Source organism: Columba livia, chromosome 14 (assembly GCF_036013475.1).
Source record: "Columba livia isolate bColLiv1 breed racing homer chromosome 14, bColLiv1.pat.W.v2, whole genome shotgun sequence".
NCBI lineage: Eukaryota > Metazoa > Chordata > Aves > Columbiformes > Columbidae > Columba > Columba livia.
In genome coordinates, this window is record NC_088615.1 from 17,590,895 (window position 1) to 17,606,497 (window position 15,603).

Genomic DNA, 15,603 nt, shown 5'->3' on the forward strand with positions numbered 1-15,603 from the left:
GTTTAATAGAATAAAGCAATGTTTGAAGTCACTTTGTGCTGGAACTTCTCTGTTTCTCAGAAATATGGCTTACTGGCAGATATATGCATGATGTTGGACAAGTTAGACAATCTTCCAGGAGGACTGGCTTTCAAGAGAAAAAGATAGAAAACAGACCCTTCAGATCTGAGATCTTCTCATAGGAGGTGTATAGTTAACAAAGTACTAATATGCCTGAACATGAGAACAATATGTATGAAATGCTTCATGTATGAGGATGAATGGGGCTCAACAAAAGCTAGGTCAAGGACTATCTGACTAATAATTAAATTTCATGGATAGGATAGGAGAAAAGTGACATTAATAAAATTTAACTAAACCCATAGAGCTCAACATTTATGTGTTAAAAATATTAAAAACATAACAAAGAATATAAAGTGCTATTGTAGATGTAATGATACTGGTCATGCACTGTCTATGACACAGCGTCATCAGGATCTGGAGCTAGGAGCATGAAATGGGAGGACTCATGCTGTGAAAATAGTTCATCATTGCTAACAAACACAAGTGTGTATGTAATAACTAACACAAAAGCTCTACAACAGTAGAACTAGTTCTGCTGTGAATTATATCCTAAGGTGGTTTAGTGTAAAGCTAATAAAACTTCTTGGAGCAAAACCAGGTTTCTACCATCATCTCCTCCTTTCCCAGGTACTGGAATATAGGATGATGCTTATATTGCTGTTCTCTTTGGTCTAAAATGGCAGAAGTTTTTACCTTGTTTCAATAAGATAGAGAACATCCTGTGGCTTATGGTGAAGGCACTTTCTGGGGAAATGAGGAAAGTTTGAACTCCTTAAAGCAGAAAATGAAACAAAGACTTCAGTTTCTGGGCAACACATTCATGTAACGGTTTCAAGAGGGGGTCAGCTGCCTTGTACCTTTGTCCCAGTTCTCAAACTGTAAAGAGAGGTGTGTGAAGCACAGAAAAGCATGGGGTGAGGCAGTAGCCAGAGCCAGGGAAACAAATGTAGTTATGGTCATCTGGAAGAGATTCGTTTGCCTAGAGTGTTTCTCACAACCAGTCCACTCAGCTGAAATTTAGTGATGATGGCTTGAGCTGAAGTATCACAGGCCGTGTAGAAGAGTGACAAAGACTGTAGCTCTGAAAAGAAAAGAAAACACCAATAAAAACCTTCCAGAAAACATTTCACAGTAGAAATAGCACTTATAGGCTTTGTGGTGACTTCAGAAAGGTGAAAGTTATTTTATTAATGTCCAAGTTGTTAATGTCCTTCCATTTAGAATGGCACAGTATGTGATATTATTGTCAATAATTTACTGAAAGGATTTTAAAGTCATTGGAAAAACATTGCAGAAGACAAACAGAATGAGTCAGAGAGATCCGTCCTTAAATTTTAGACTAGAAGTGAGAAATAATTGAACATACACTGGTGACCAGGAGAAGCAAAATGCATTTCCTATGTATCTTTGTTAGATGTGGTTTCTCTGCATTCAGGTTTACAACACAGATCCCTTTCCATACCCCAACCCATCACCTCTTTTGCTTTCCATGCTATTTTCTAGAATGACAGCAAGTATACTACTGCAAAGAAATTGTGACCTAAATACAAACAGGATTTTTTTCTGGCTGTTTAGCAGCCTTGGTTCCCATAACAGCAATTATTTAAATAGTCTGGCTTCAGATGTTTGTGATACAAAATAAAATCCTTACCAGTTAGATTCATACAATGTGAAAAAATTGATTTAGGAAAAGATATGTCAGAGTAGGGCAAATCCAGCTGAGCAATTTGGCACCATACCTCTCATTTCAAACAAGAGGGAAGCAAGCGGCATGTGAAAAGATGAATTGTCAACAAGTAATGCAAGTATGGAAGATGATTGAACACAGGAGCAAAGAAGTTTGGTGTAGAAACAAGAGGTTTATATTACTTCAGGAAGGCATTTTGCAGTATTTTTGGGAAGAGGGAGAATCCCGTGTCCCCAGAAACTCCCATAGAGAGAATGCAGACCGTGTCCTCAAAGAGATCTGGTTCACCGGCAGAGCTCTGTGTAAGGGGCTGCTCGGTGGCTCTGTTGTGCCTATAGAACCTGCACTCTCATATTTGGGGATCTCTGAGCTCAGATTGCTAAATCGAGACTGATGAAGGCTTGTCAGCTGCTGTAGGGTATGAATCCCTTTTACTCCTGCCTTTACATTGCCTTATCATCTCTGGGTAGTATCTTCCTGATCAGATAGTACTTGAGACATGGGAAGACACTAGAAATAATCCTGTAGATATTCTTCTTCAGAGAAGAGGGGTGAATGGGCATGACTGCAATAATTAGGGTGCAGAAGAAAGCAGGAATCCCAAGAGAGTGAAGTGAAAGATGGTGTTAGACTGAAGAAGTAGTGTCAGCATCCCTTGAAATTACGAAGGTATTTTTCCGTAGATCTCAAGAGTACCCATGGGCTAGAAGATGGTGCTACAGCCCCGCCATGTCACTGGAAAAATACTGTATATAGGAAACTCCACAAGTTTGAATCGTTGCCTTAGAGTTTATGGGTATTGTTTTCCACTGTGGTTGATGTAATCTGCCCTGTGACTGATGGCTCTTCCTTTCCTCTTGACTTGATTTAATTCTAAGTGAGGCAGACGAATTGTAGGCACCACAAGCAAGCAGGCACATAGAGAAAAATCTAGGTTTTTATAGAGAATGACACAGCTTATCTGCTTGCTAGTGGCTGAACTATATGGATTCTCTAGACTTGTCTCCATATTTTTTCACACACTGTTTTATCAGTCAGCAGAAAACGTGTGAGCATTTATATGGTATGCCAGTAGTCTCGTGATTGCTAAAGACCTACATGCTAACGAGACTACATGCAAAAATCTAGAGCCTGATCCATGGAGCTGGTGACTGCCTACCACTTCAGGAAAGACCTACATCATGATTTTGAGTTGCTGGATATCATGTTTCAGGGATGTCATTTACTGATGGTGAAATTATTTACAAAGAAGCAAAATGTCTTTTCAGATGTCAAAATACCTTGGAGTTCTTCAGTGAACATGTTGTATTTTTACACTTTCCTGTTTTCTAATATGTCTTTCTCCTTTTGCTGTGTAAGACTCCAGAACAGCCAGAGGAAAGACTCTGCATAGTGTTTTGCAATGAAGCAAAGTGAACACATCTATTGCTGCTCAAGCAAATTGAGGTGATTCTAGTTACAATGTTATATGAAAACATTCCTTGTACAGGTGTGATCTGAAATGGATGAACTTTTCAGGCCCCTAAATACCTACAGAATTGTATCCGTGTAAAATTGTATCACTCCTGAGAGAAATACCTGCACAGCAGGATTCCTGTGGCACTGCATTACACTGTTACTAATTCAGGGATATCTCCATGTAGAACTGTTTCAAGGAAGGCTTTCACAGGAATGTGAGGACTTTTCATGCTAAAATAATTATATTACTACAACCTCTAGCATAGATATGTGTCAATTTATTACTATGCTGATAAATACTTAATTTTCTTCTGCAAGACTTGATAAAATCAGTGTATTCCTTGCTATGTCTATATGTTTGTGCTCATATTAAAGGACATGTACCATTTAATTTAACCAGACTAATTAAAGTGGTGCAATTTTTGTGTGTCAGCGAAGCCCAATAGGCCTGGGTATAGAGATCGCGCATGTAGGCAGTATCCAATCACTTCAGGGGTTATGAGGTTTATCAGCAAGTGGATATTTGGGCCTGGTATGTTTTATCAGCTGCTTTTACTGCAGGGATGGATTCTGATGCTCTTGCTCATGTGCACTGATCTGAACCCGCTGGGTACATTTATATTTCGTGAGCTTTGAAGGTGTTTCAAAATTTGATGCTTAGATGAAATGTCAAGAAATTACTGGAAAGCAAAACTCTGGGAAAAAGAAAACTGGAAAGCCCCTGAGCCTCAATTCAATTGAAACTGAAATGATGTTTATTCTGTGTTTCAGTTTTTGCCTTTCACTACAAAAATCAATATTACTACAGACTAGATCCTGAAGTGTTTTCTCAATGGAAGTTTTTCCTGAATTAAAAGTTGAGGTGTGCAGGACTGACTCAGCATCACCACTGAAGCTGATGGAAATAACTGAATTATTGTGGCCATTGATGAATATTTATATGGATTTAAAGGGAATCGGGGAACATTTAATCAGATCAGAACACGTTTCAGTATATCGCATATGAAATATGTAATCAGCATAGGCTGTATAAAGCTAATATTTTGAGAAAGACATTTGTACAGTGTTACTGTATATAAGCCAAGCTATAGTATTACTTTGTAAAATGAAAATCAGAGTACCTATTTTATTGGTGCTATAAAACTTAGAAAAAGGCAAGAAGCCAGACAATCTGGGGACTTACAATTCTGAAATCAGGAGAAATGTTTTATTGAAGAACCTGAGGTTTAGCAATGTGTTTAATGGGAATGAAGATATTATGGAATATGTTGTAGCATGTATGTGTGTGTGCATGTTTCTTATCTCTGTTTGGTTTTACATTCTGTGGTGCTTTGCAAATCTTTGGACATGCACAGTCTCAGCTGTCCACAGACAGACAGAACATGAGGAAAGATGAACTTGGGTAGTGTGTGAATAGTGAGGTGAGATGGGGTTTGTGTGTTCGTCATCTTTTCCGTGCTGCAGGACCCATCTGGAATGTGCTAAAGCAGAGCCTGAATGTCTGTCAGAAGTAGCTCAGTGGGATGTAGGAACAGTGTGAAAGATTCCTTGCTGGTATTAAAACCCCTGGATGTGTGATAGGTGTGATTCATTCACACACTCTAAGTAAAATCAACTTGTGGCCAGAAAGGCTCTGCCTACAGGGATAAGTTGTTTTCCCATCACGTCTTAGCATGCACATTGTTCATTTCCAGGCGAGACTGTAGCAACATTAGGGACATGGTTTAGTGCCAGAGTTAGGTTATGGTTGGACTTGATGATCTCTTCCAACTTGATGGTCTCTTCCAACCAAAATGATTCTATGATTCTATGAACATGGTCCTTAAGGCAGGGCCTTAGCTGCTGCCATTGTTGCTGTGGCTTTTGGCCTTGTATTGGTGTGCTGTATGGTTGTTAGAGGACTTCGTGGCGTTACACATGGGAGGTGTGGGGCAGAGATGATCTGAGGTCTGTCTGGGTGAACCTACTGTTTAATTGTCTGGAAAACTGAGAGTATGGCCCTTTGGGCTTCTGTTTTATATGATGACTGCAAGTTTTTTGACTCACTGCTGCATAATCCATGTATAGTAGTGTTGCTAAAGCTTTTTTTAAAAACAGCTTTAGCAGGGCATTGGTATTGGGGGTCTTATTTGTTTTGTTTTGGGTTTTTTTGAGGCTGTCAAGGCATTTTGCTCTGTATCTGTGAATATTGTGATCTCAAAGGTGGATAGCTAGCCAAAGCATTGAAGCTGATTTTTCTTTTAAGTGTTTGGCTCCTGTTTAGACAACTGGATAAAATGGGCACATTTCCATGTGTTCTAGGCAGTTGGCATCTCTATCTGCCCTACTTGGTCTGCACATACCTACATCTATCCTGCTTAAAAAGATAAGCAGTATAAGCAATATTTGCAGACAATGGGGTACTGGGCCCATTAGAATAAATCTGAGGACAAACATTTGGGCCACAAAAATGGGCTGAGAAGTAAATGAACCCATCAGTCAAAACATAAATGTGGTGATCCTGCTCTTAGTGTTGTCTTTTCTGATAATGGTGGCCAATGACAAAAGCCAATAGACTGGTAATTGGGGAGATTGTTCTCTGGGGTTTGCACATCAGGTGTATTACAGTAAAACTGTTGGGATTTATAGTGTAAGATTGTGCTCTCAAAACTCATCCCACATGGTGAAGAGTGCCCAGTCCCACAAAGGGCAATGAAAGAGGTTTTAGCTGAATGTTGGGTTCACTCCCTCCCAGCCCAATCCAGAGAGGATTCAGTGGGCATTCCAAAAGACTTTGTGGGGTAAGCAAGGAAAAAAAGAACAGGGAGAGAAATACTAGTAGCGAAGCAGTTTCTGCACTGTGTAGCAGGTATAATATAGTTGCACCCCTAGAGGACTATGTCCTCTGGTTTGTCTCAATTAGTATGTCAACTTAGTGACTTAGATGTTGTATGAATGAATGAATGCTTAAGTTTATTGGCTTTGATGGGATTTGTGGTGCTGGGGTAAAATTCATTGCAGCTTCAGCACTCTCAGCCCCAATGCTGAGTTTGCTCAATTTCTGGCCCTGCTTTTTGTCAGTGCTCCATCACAAGGGTAGAGGAGAAAAAAAAAACAAACTGTAACTAGAAAATGGATCATGTTGCATTTCTCCTTTTTCTCTCCAGCTGCACTTGATCACCTTGAGCCTGTCTATTGCATTGGATGAGAAACCGAATCCCACCTTAAGTGCTCATAACTCGTGGGTGTGACTTGCAGAATTCTCCCAGCCCAGCTGCTGTCGGGGCACGGTGGCTGCAGCAAGGGCGAGAGGGAGCCAAGTAGATGGAAAGTGGAAGCGGGGTGGGGGGTGCCCGCAGAGGTTGGGCAGAGGAACGGTGCTGCAGCAAGGATGAATCTCCAAAGGAGCAGAGGGGCAGGTCTCCAAGAAAGAGGTCGTCAACCACACTGCAGCAACACACAGACGGCACCAGACCTGGCTGGAGGCCCATTTTTTTTCGGAGCCCTGCGCTGATTTAACCCTCCCAAGCGGATGTACTTTAGCACTGCAGCAGCAGGTCCAGAAGTGCTGGCGTTTTGCAGCCCTTCCCCCGCCCCGCTCCTCCCCGCACCCCCGAAGCTTCAGCAGCGAAGCCGGGGCGGAGACCGAGGGGCGGTGGCGGCGCGGGAGCCGCACCCCTCCCGGCTCGGGGGCGAGAGCCCGCGGCCACCGGGAGCGAGGGGCCCGGCTCAGCGAGGGGCCGCAACACGTGGGTGAGGCCGGGGCAGGCAGCGGGGCTCGGGCGGGCAGCGGGCTCGGGGGCGGCTCCCGCCGGCAGCCGTGTCGCTGTTCCCTGCCCAGGTGCTGAACCGGAGCCAGCCGCGGCTTAGCGTCCTCCCCCGCCTCCTCCCGCGCAGCAGCTGGAGCAGGAGAAAGCGGATCCGGCGAGTCCCGGTCCCTCCTCCTTCCACCTTCTTCTTCTTCCTCCTCCCCGGAGTCGCCGTCTCGGGCAGCCGGCGAGCATGGAGCGGCCGGCGGCAGGGCCGGAGGCGGCCGGCGGCCGCTGCTCGCCGCTTGCATGAGGCAGCCGGGCGGCGGCGGGGAGTGAGGCCGGGCCAGGGCCGGGCGAGGCGGCTCCGGGCTCCGGCAGCTCCCCACCCCCGCCGGCCATGGCGGCGGCTGCTCGGCGGAGCCGCGGCGGGGCGGTGGTGCTGGGCCTGCTGCTGCTGCTGGGACTGTGCACCGGGCGGGCCGCGGGTGGGCCGCTCCGTTACTCGGTGCGGGAGGAGCTGCCGCACGGTGCCTTTGTGGGCAGCGTGGCGAGCGACCTGGGCGTGGATCCGCGGCGACTGGCGGCGAGGGGAGCGCGACTGACCTCGGGCAGCGGCCGGCAGTACCTGGAGCTGGAGCTGGGCCGAGGGGTGCTGCTGGTGCGGGAGCGCATGGACCGTGAGGCGCTCTGCGAGCTGAGCCCCACCTGCTTCCTCAGCCTGGAGTTGGTCATCGAGCAGCCCATCGAGGTACACAACGTGGAAGTGGAGGTTCTGGACATCAACGACAATGCACCGCGCTTCCCCCGCCAGGATTACCGGCTGGAGATCAGTGAGTCTGCTGTGCCGGGGGCCCGCTTCCACATTGAGAGTGCCCAGGACCCTGATGTGGGCACCAACTCTGTGCAGGGCTACCAGCTCAGCCCCAATCACCACTTTGTCCTGGATCTTAAAGGCTTCCAGAGTGGCAGCAAGCTCCTGGAACTGGTGCTGCAGCAACCACTGGACCGGGAGCAGAGTGCCCTGCAGCAGCTGGTGCTCACTGCTGTGGATGGCGGGGACCCCCCCAAGTCTGGTACAGCCCAGATCTCTGTGCGAGTTATGGATACCAATGACAACCCACCTGCCTTTGACCGCTCCACTTACACTGTGAGCCTTCTGGAGAACGCCCTGCCTGGCACGCTAGTGGTCAAACTCAATGCCTCAGACCCCGATGAGGGCTCCAACGGGGATGTGATCTATTCCTTTGGCAGCTACACCCCACAGAAGGTGAGGCAGCTCTTTAGTGTAGACCCACATTCAGGGGAGGTGCGGGTTAATGGTACCTTGGACTATGAAGAGGCATCCTCCTATGAGATCTATGTGCAAGCCACTGATCAGGGCCCCGTCTCTATGGCTGGGCACTGCAAGGTTCTGGTCAACATTGTAGATGCCAATGATAATGTTCCTGAGGTGGTCCTGACCTCCCTGTACAGCCCAGTGCCAGAGGATGCAAAGGCAGGAACTGTGGTGGCCTTGATGAGTGTCACTGATCAGGACTCAGGGCTGAATAAGCAGGTGAGCCTGCGTATTCCCCCCGGCCTCCCCTTCACACTCAACTCTTTCAAGAACTCCTACACCTTGGTTACCCAGGGCAAACTGGACCATGAGAAAGCAGCAGCCTACAACATCACAGTTACAGCTACCGACTCTGGGACCCCCCCTCTCTCCTCCCAAAAGGTGATCCACGTGGACATCTCTGACATCAATGACAATCCTCCACGCTTTGAGGAACCCGTGTACTCAGTTTACATCCCAGAGAACAACCCCCTTGGAGCCTTGATGTGCACTATCAAAGCCACTGACCCAGATGTTGCCGAAAATGCCTATGTATCCTATTCTCTGCTAGATGGGGAGATTGAAGGGCTACCTGTCACCTCCTATGTCTCTATTAAATCTGATAGTGGCAACATGTATGCTGTTAGATCCTTTGACTATGAGACACTACGGGAGTTCCAGGTGGTTGTCCAGGCTCGGGATGCTGGGACCCCACCACTGAGCAGCACTGTCACTGTCCACATCTATGTGGTGGACGAGAATGACCATGCTCCACAGATTCTGTATCCTACCTCAACCAACACTTCAGCAGCCCTGGAGATGATCCCACGCTCGGCCTATGCTGGATATTTGGTAACCAAAATTATAGCCATTGATGGGGATTCGGGACAAAATGCCTGGTTGTTCTTCCACCTGGTGCAAACTTCAGATCCAGGTTTGTTCAGGATAGAGCTCCATACTGGGGAGATTAGGACTACTCGCAAACTGGGGGAGGACAGCACACCTACTTTCAACCTGACGGTGGAGGTGAGAGACAATGGAGAGCCACCAATGTCCTCATCAGTAGCCATCACTGTTGCCGTGGTGGACAGAGTTTCCAAAATCATCCCTGATACAAGAAGGCACTTTAAAAGTCCAAGCAATTACTCAGAGATCACTCTTTATCTCATCATCGCTTTGAGCGCCATCTCCTTCGTTTTCCTTTTCACAATCATTGGGCTTACTGTTATCAAGTGCTACAGATACAGTCTGTATGGAGACTCCTGCTGTGCAGGGTTCTGTGGGGTCAGAGAACGGTGCCCTGCTGACTTGTACAAGCAGGCCAACAACAACATCGATGCTAGGTTGCCCCAGGGGTTAAAAGTCCAACCCCATTTCATTGAAGTGAGGGGCAACGGGTCTCTCACCAAGACCTACTGCTATAAGGCATGCCTCACTGCGGGATCGGGAAGTGACACTTTTATGTTTTACAATACCTGTGGCCCGACGGGAACTACTGGTCCCTCTGCAGTGGTGACTGAGAGGCATCTGACAGGACAGAGTGGGCAGAGTGCACAAAACCTGATCATACTTAAAAATGACTCCATTACTCCTAACGAGGTGAGGCTACAATGATAAATGGTCAGCAGAGTGCTCTGAGCAAATCTATACTTAAGCAGAGGGTCAGGCTTGAAAATTCAGTTTAAGCTATTCCCTTTTGGGCCTGATGACAGACAGCTGCCAAACATGGTTCTAATGAATTCTAATCTGTGCAATGCATCTTGTTTCTAGGTAAATAGTGGGACTTTCAGGGTCCATTTGGTAAGGTCGGTATATGCATCTGTTGGTTGAGATTTGCTTCATTTTTGCAGCATATGCTGTACAGGGTGTTGCCTCTTTTTCTCTTACAGATCTAAAATTGCCTGCTGCCAGTGCTAACAAATGACACGTGTAGTCTGAATTTTTTTACACTAAAACTAACATTGCAAGAAAAAAAAAAAGTGATTAGCCCGGAAATCAATAGATTACTTTGTGGCAGTTATAGGTGTTTGCAACTTCAATGATTTAATCCCTGGACAAAGCTGTTGAATTTAGATCATTGCAATAATATGCTTTGCTTACTAATGTGAGCGTATTTTAATTGCCTGAAAACTGCAGTCCCTCCTTTGATGTTTGTCCTACTCTGTGCTGCATTTTGTGCTTTCTGGACAGTGACAATCCAGTGACATCTTTGTACAGAATTACAGCAAGTTACCATTGTTAGGTTAGTGTGACAACTTCTAACTTGCTGGTTTGCTATTGGAAATTGTTTAATACCTATGGTTTGACCATCAGTGTATTAACCTTTTCAATGTTTCCCACAGTGAAGAATTAATGGTTGCTTTCTGCCAGCATCCAGGCAGTCTGCAGTGAGGGGGTGGTTTGCTTGCTCTGTGCAGTTTCTGTACGTATATCAGAACTAAACTCGGAAGCACTCACAGGAGACACTAATTGTGGTTCGCGAAAGGAAAATTTTGCAATTACTGTGTGTTTTTACCCTGCAATTGTGGTAGACATAGATCGGTTTGTACGTTAATGTGTGCTGTGCCTCCAGATGTGTCAAAGCTGGGGGAGTAACTGTGATGGGATAGAAAGGAGCCTGACTTGTGTATTCTTACCACAGAAATTTAATTGATTTCTTTATTGCTTTACACTTACTCACATATTAAGATGTTTACATCTTTTGTAACAGTTGTTCAATGACACCAAGATGCAGAAATCTGAAGGACTAGCAAGTCTTCCATAAAAATGCTTCTAGAGGGTAATGATCATCCACTCAAAACTAATCCATTTAAAACTAATGCAGTGTTTTTCTCTAAATCACAGTGGCAGGTTGTGGGGAATTCTTTTTTGTTTTTTCTACCCAGCTTAAGGTATTTATGAGTATAATAAAAATGCCTGGAGTGTGTTTGATATAGGAGGGAACATGAGATGTATTCTATAAGCATATATGCTGAAGAATCAAAGGGTGAAATATGCACCTTAAATCTGTTTTTTTTCAGGGGAAACAAAGAAAAGCAGTAATTGAAAATGGCTTAAATTTGGATGCAAGAGTGGTAGGAAATTAGTTTAACAGATTCCCATCCCATTTTAGGGAGTCATTGCATTGAATGCAATGAATTAGCAAGTTTTGAACAGCAGTGCAGCTCAGGCAGGGGCAGCAAAGCCAGCCCACACCTGGAGTGCAGAAGCATGGAACAAACTCCTGAATGCCTGCCTGTCTGGAGTTATGATCCAAATGAGTCATCAATTATTCAAATAGTTCTGTGTGATGTAAACAGAGGTGAAATTCTGACAATTTCTACTCACCACAAGTTTTTTCCTTAGGTCTCCGCTTCTTAAACTGCCCTGTGGTTGTGCATACTATGAAAATGTGTCAGTGCCAGGTGTACATGAGAAAATGGGTGAATGTAATGGCATTCTAATTACTGGTTTCTAGCTAATTACATACTATAAAATCCCATCTTTCCCTTGTTTTAAGCTCAGCATATGCACTGAAAAAGCTATCCATTGCTTAGCAACACCAGATTCTACTTTTTAAGGGTAATGATTTTTGTGTTGCTAGATCTTCAGAGACCTGTGCTTCTCTTTTCAGTTAAAGTGAACTTCTAGTCAGTCTTTAAAAGCCCACGCTTTCACTTGTGAAGCATAGCAACAGGGATCATTGTCCTTGCATTGTTTTAGGAAGTTAATCTCTGATGTGATTGTTACTTTTGGAAAATGTGAACAGGTCTTGTTTTTTTTTCAGTTTTTGGAATTAATCTTCTGGCTCTATTAGCATTAGTTGTTCAGTGATGAGGATGGGATCAGATGAATGGGCTCTCTATGCCTGCGTGTCACACACAGGGTTTCATGGAGGTGAATATTTTGCAAATGTTAATACAATGAGAGGAAAAATACTTCAAAATACTTCCAAGTTATTTGGGATTAATCTCAGCAACACCTGACACAATAAGATCTTGGTCTGCTTTGTATTTACTAGTAAGGGCAAAGGTTAATAATTTCTTTACACTAAGTTGTGGCTGACTTCACTGAGACATTAGAAGGATGCAGTGGAAGAGAAAACCCAGTGCATTAAGGTTAGGTAGGGAATTCTTCTGCTGAAGCACTGATTCCTGTGTGGCTATTCTGCCTCGTACTGCTGGTGTCGTGGTGGTGGAATGGGAGCTTGTTTGTGCAAGGCAGCTTGTGCTTCTGCATCCACACTCCTTGCCTGTACAGTCCTTTATACGAATATCTCAAACCAAGGGAGTTTTGTAAAAGAAGAAACATACTGACACAGCTGCATGGAAAACCTTGGAAACAGTTGTTGCAGGCAGGAGTCTGGTGATAGGGATCGGAACGTGGGGTCGATGGGTATTGCGCTCTCATCAGCTAGAGAACTGCAGGGTGACCAGGCAGGCAGTGTGTGCAAAATACAGAGATAGCAAAATACTGTGGCTTCGTTGCCAGCTCTGTGTGTGGTTGTGGGCAGCCTGGGTTCCTGCCTTTTGGGAACCGGGTGCACATGGCTATGATGGGGGGGCATGAAGATGCAATTTTGTTACTGGGTACTGCTGCAGTGATGTTCTGTCATTTTCAGGAAACATTTCAGTGCTTTGGTCTGGAGCCCTTTTCCTCATGTACCTGTGAAGATGCCAAGTGATGTCTGAATAGTGTCTGGTCCTTGGTTTGTCTTTTCATCTCTCCTGTCTTGCTCTTCACTTTCTGTGTGGTTAAGCTCGTTCATGATGTCTTACATCTCATGACAACCTTTTCCTTTCAATGCAGGGAATAACAATCAAACCAATGTATGTTTTAACTGGAGTTTTCTGCCCCAGAAGGCAGCCTGGCACATTCCTCATGATGAGTGGGCACTCTGGATACTTGATGGAACTAGATATCAGCTCTTCTGATTACACATTTCCTTGTACCCTTTTTCGTGTGGTGACACACATGGCTGACAAAATGTGATGTTCCATGCGATGTTCATACATAGATTTGCATGGTGCTCTGTGCACACTTTTCAGAAAGAACAAAAGCTGCAAATTAGTGATGGTAAGGCCTGGGGGTTCATTGGAGTTTTATGGCTGTTCCCTGTGCTTCTGGCTCTTCCTCTGTACTTCACACTTCAAAACCAGCTTGCTAAACACAAGGAAAAAAACGAACAAGACTTGAGTTGACACACATCTTGATGCTGCTTTAAAACGCAAGCGTGTTTTGAAGTGTCTAAATCTAGTAAACGCACAGCATTGTCTGGAGCAGTCTTCCAAAGAGATTTCTCACAGAGGCTTTACAGGTATTAATGATGGAATATCTTACAATCTCAGTTCAAGAGCTTAAGCCTTTAAGAAACTCTCCAGCCCCACTGACATTGTAAAGGTTAGCTATAAATGTTGGTTCTTTTGTTTAGTGGCAGTATCTGAACCTGTCCTGCTAGGCAGGGAGAGTGCTCTGTGCCTCAGGGCACTCAGACTCATGGGTTGACGCTTACTGCTGTGCCAGCAGATGTTTACATCCAATATTAAGCAGGGGAGTTTTCCTTCTCTTGGAACTCATTACATTCGCTTCACAGACCCATTTACCTGTTTTCTTCACCTTAGTTTGCTCAGAGTTAGGAATGCAAATGAACACTGCCAGGAAGAAAATCCTTGGGCTACTGAATTATGCCCTTTGCCAGTTTCCATTCTGATTTCTTGTATGGTAAACACATGTGTGATCTATAAATAGTTTGTTCTCCACCTCAAATTAATTCTAAACATTTACAGAAGGAAATCAGGAATAGAAGCCTCTGTTTCCCCACATCTGTCAACATTGCCTCACAGGAAAATAAGCAGAGCGGTATGGGGTCAGGGCTTCTAAAAAGCCTTTTATTATTGCTTCAAAGCAGATATATTTGATAAATATACCTTATGTCATTCTGTCATGCATTTCTGTGGAAACAGGAATGGAGTGGGATGCTTTTAGCAATCTCGTCATCTAGTAACCGTAAATGTTTGACTCACACTTTTCTACCTCAAGCAGGCCCTGTTCTAACACCTATTGAAGCCAATGCTTTGCATTGATTTTCATGAATACGGGATCCGGACAATGTTAAAAATTCTAGAAATTCCTTCTATCCCAGGACAGATCCTTCCTGCATTCAAGTATTAGCTAAAAAAGAGGACTGGCAAAATGTTTGTAACAATGTATTTTCAATTAAAGTTATTCTCCATGAACCAATGAAATTATTCTTAAATTAACCCATGCTGTGCAATTTGAGAACAACAGTGTCAAATTTCACATGAACTTATTTGTTGCTGAGGTGGCTCCATTTTATATCATACATTCACTTTGTTTATTAGACTTTCAAATAGGGTTGGTTGTTTATGACCAGTCATGTTAATGCTTGTGGTTATGTGGTTGACAGAATGTAACCTGGTGCCTGGAAGAACAAGTGGGATCAGACTGTTGGCATGAGGTGTTCACCTGGTGCAGTGACAACCATTTCTATAGGCACCAGGGCAGATTTTGCCTCATCTCACAATTATGGTGTTGTGTACTGTTACTAAATAAGAAAAAGCAGGTGATGGGAGAGACAGGGAAAGGTTGATTTCTTCTGTGCTGGATCGTGTGATTTCTCTTCACCTTCACTAATGAGTGGTAAGAACAGGACCACTGGACTTGAGACATGGCCTCCAAAAATCTCTGAGGAAAATGGCCAGCTAAGATTACCTTAAAGTTATTAAATTGGGTGGCATGTGATGAACAGGGTCTTGGAATGAGTTGGGAACTGGGGAGGTAAAAGGAACATTATCTTTGTCAGCGTTGTGTGACATAGGAAGATTATGGGGATGTACAAGTGGAAAGTGTCTGGACCACTTCAGAGTCTGTGTTCCTCTTGGTGCTTCTTCTCTGTACCAGTCTGTCCTGGCCAGCTCTACCTACTCCTGGCAGTGGTGATTTATGACACAGCAACACTTCTCATGGCAAAGCCTGTGACAGGGCTTTGCAGAGAAGCCAACTGACATCTCCTGTGCAGCCTCCTGTCCCCTGGGGCTGTGCTGAAGACACTGCTCTACTTTGAGATGGGCCATATTGGCACATGCCAATGTGGCAGGTTTCAGTGGGTGGTCTGGTAAAGGTGGACTGTTCATAGCCAGAGACATAAGCCAACCCAGGCATACAGACTGTGAATGCCTGATGGATCTATGAGCAGCAACACTGCTGCATCTGAACTGGGGAAAGACATTACTGAACAGGATTGCATCTTCTACTGTGTTGTCACTTCTACTATTGGTCATGCTTTTTTTGCTTTTCTTGCTCCTAATTGCCCAATCTCATTTAAAGGTGTATTGAAACAACTTTTCTCA

The 15,603-nt window shown here is 44.6% G+C and overlaps 1 protein-coding gene across 1 annotated transcript in view; it reads left to right on the top strand.

Moving 5' to 3' along the window:
- The window catches only part of LOC102091615 (protocadherin alpha-2), a 112,740-nt gene that overhangs the window by 57,125 nt on the left and 40,012 nt on the right, over nucleotides 1-15,603 (top strand).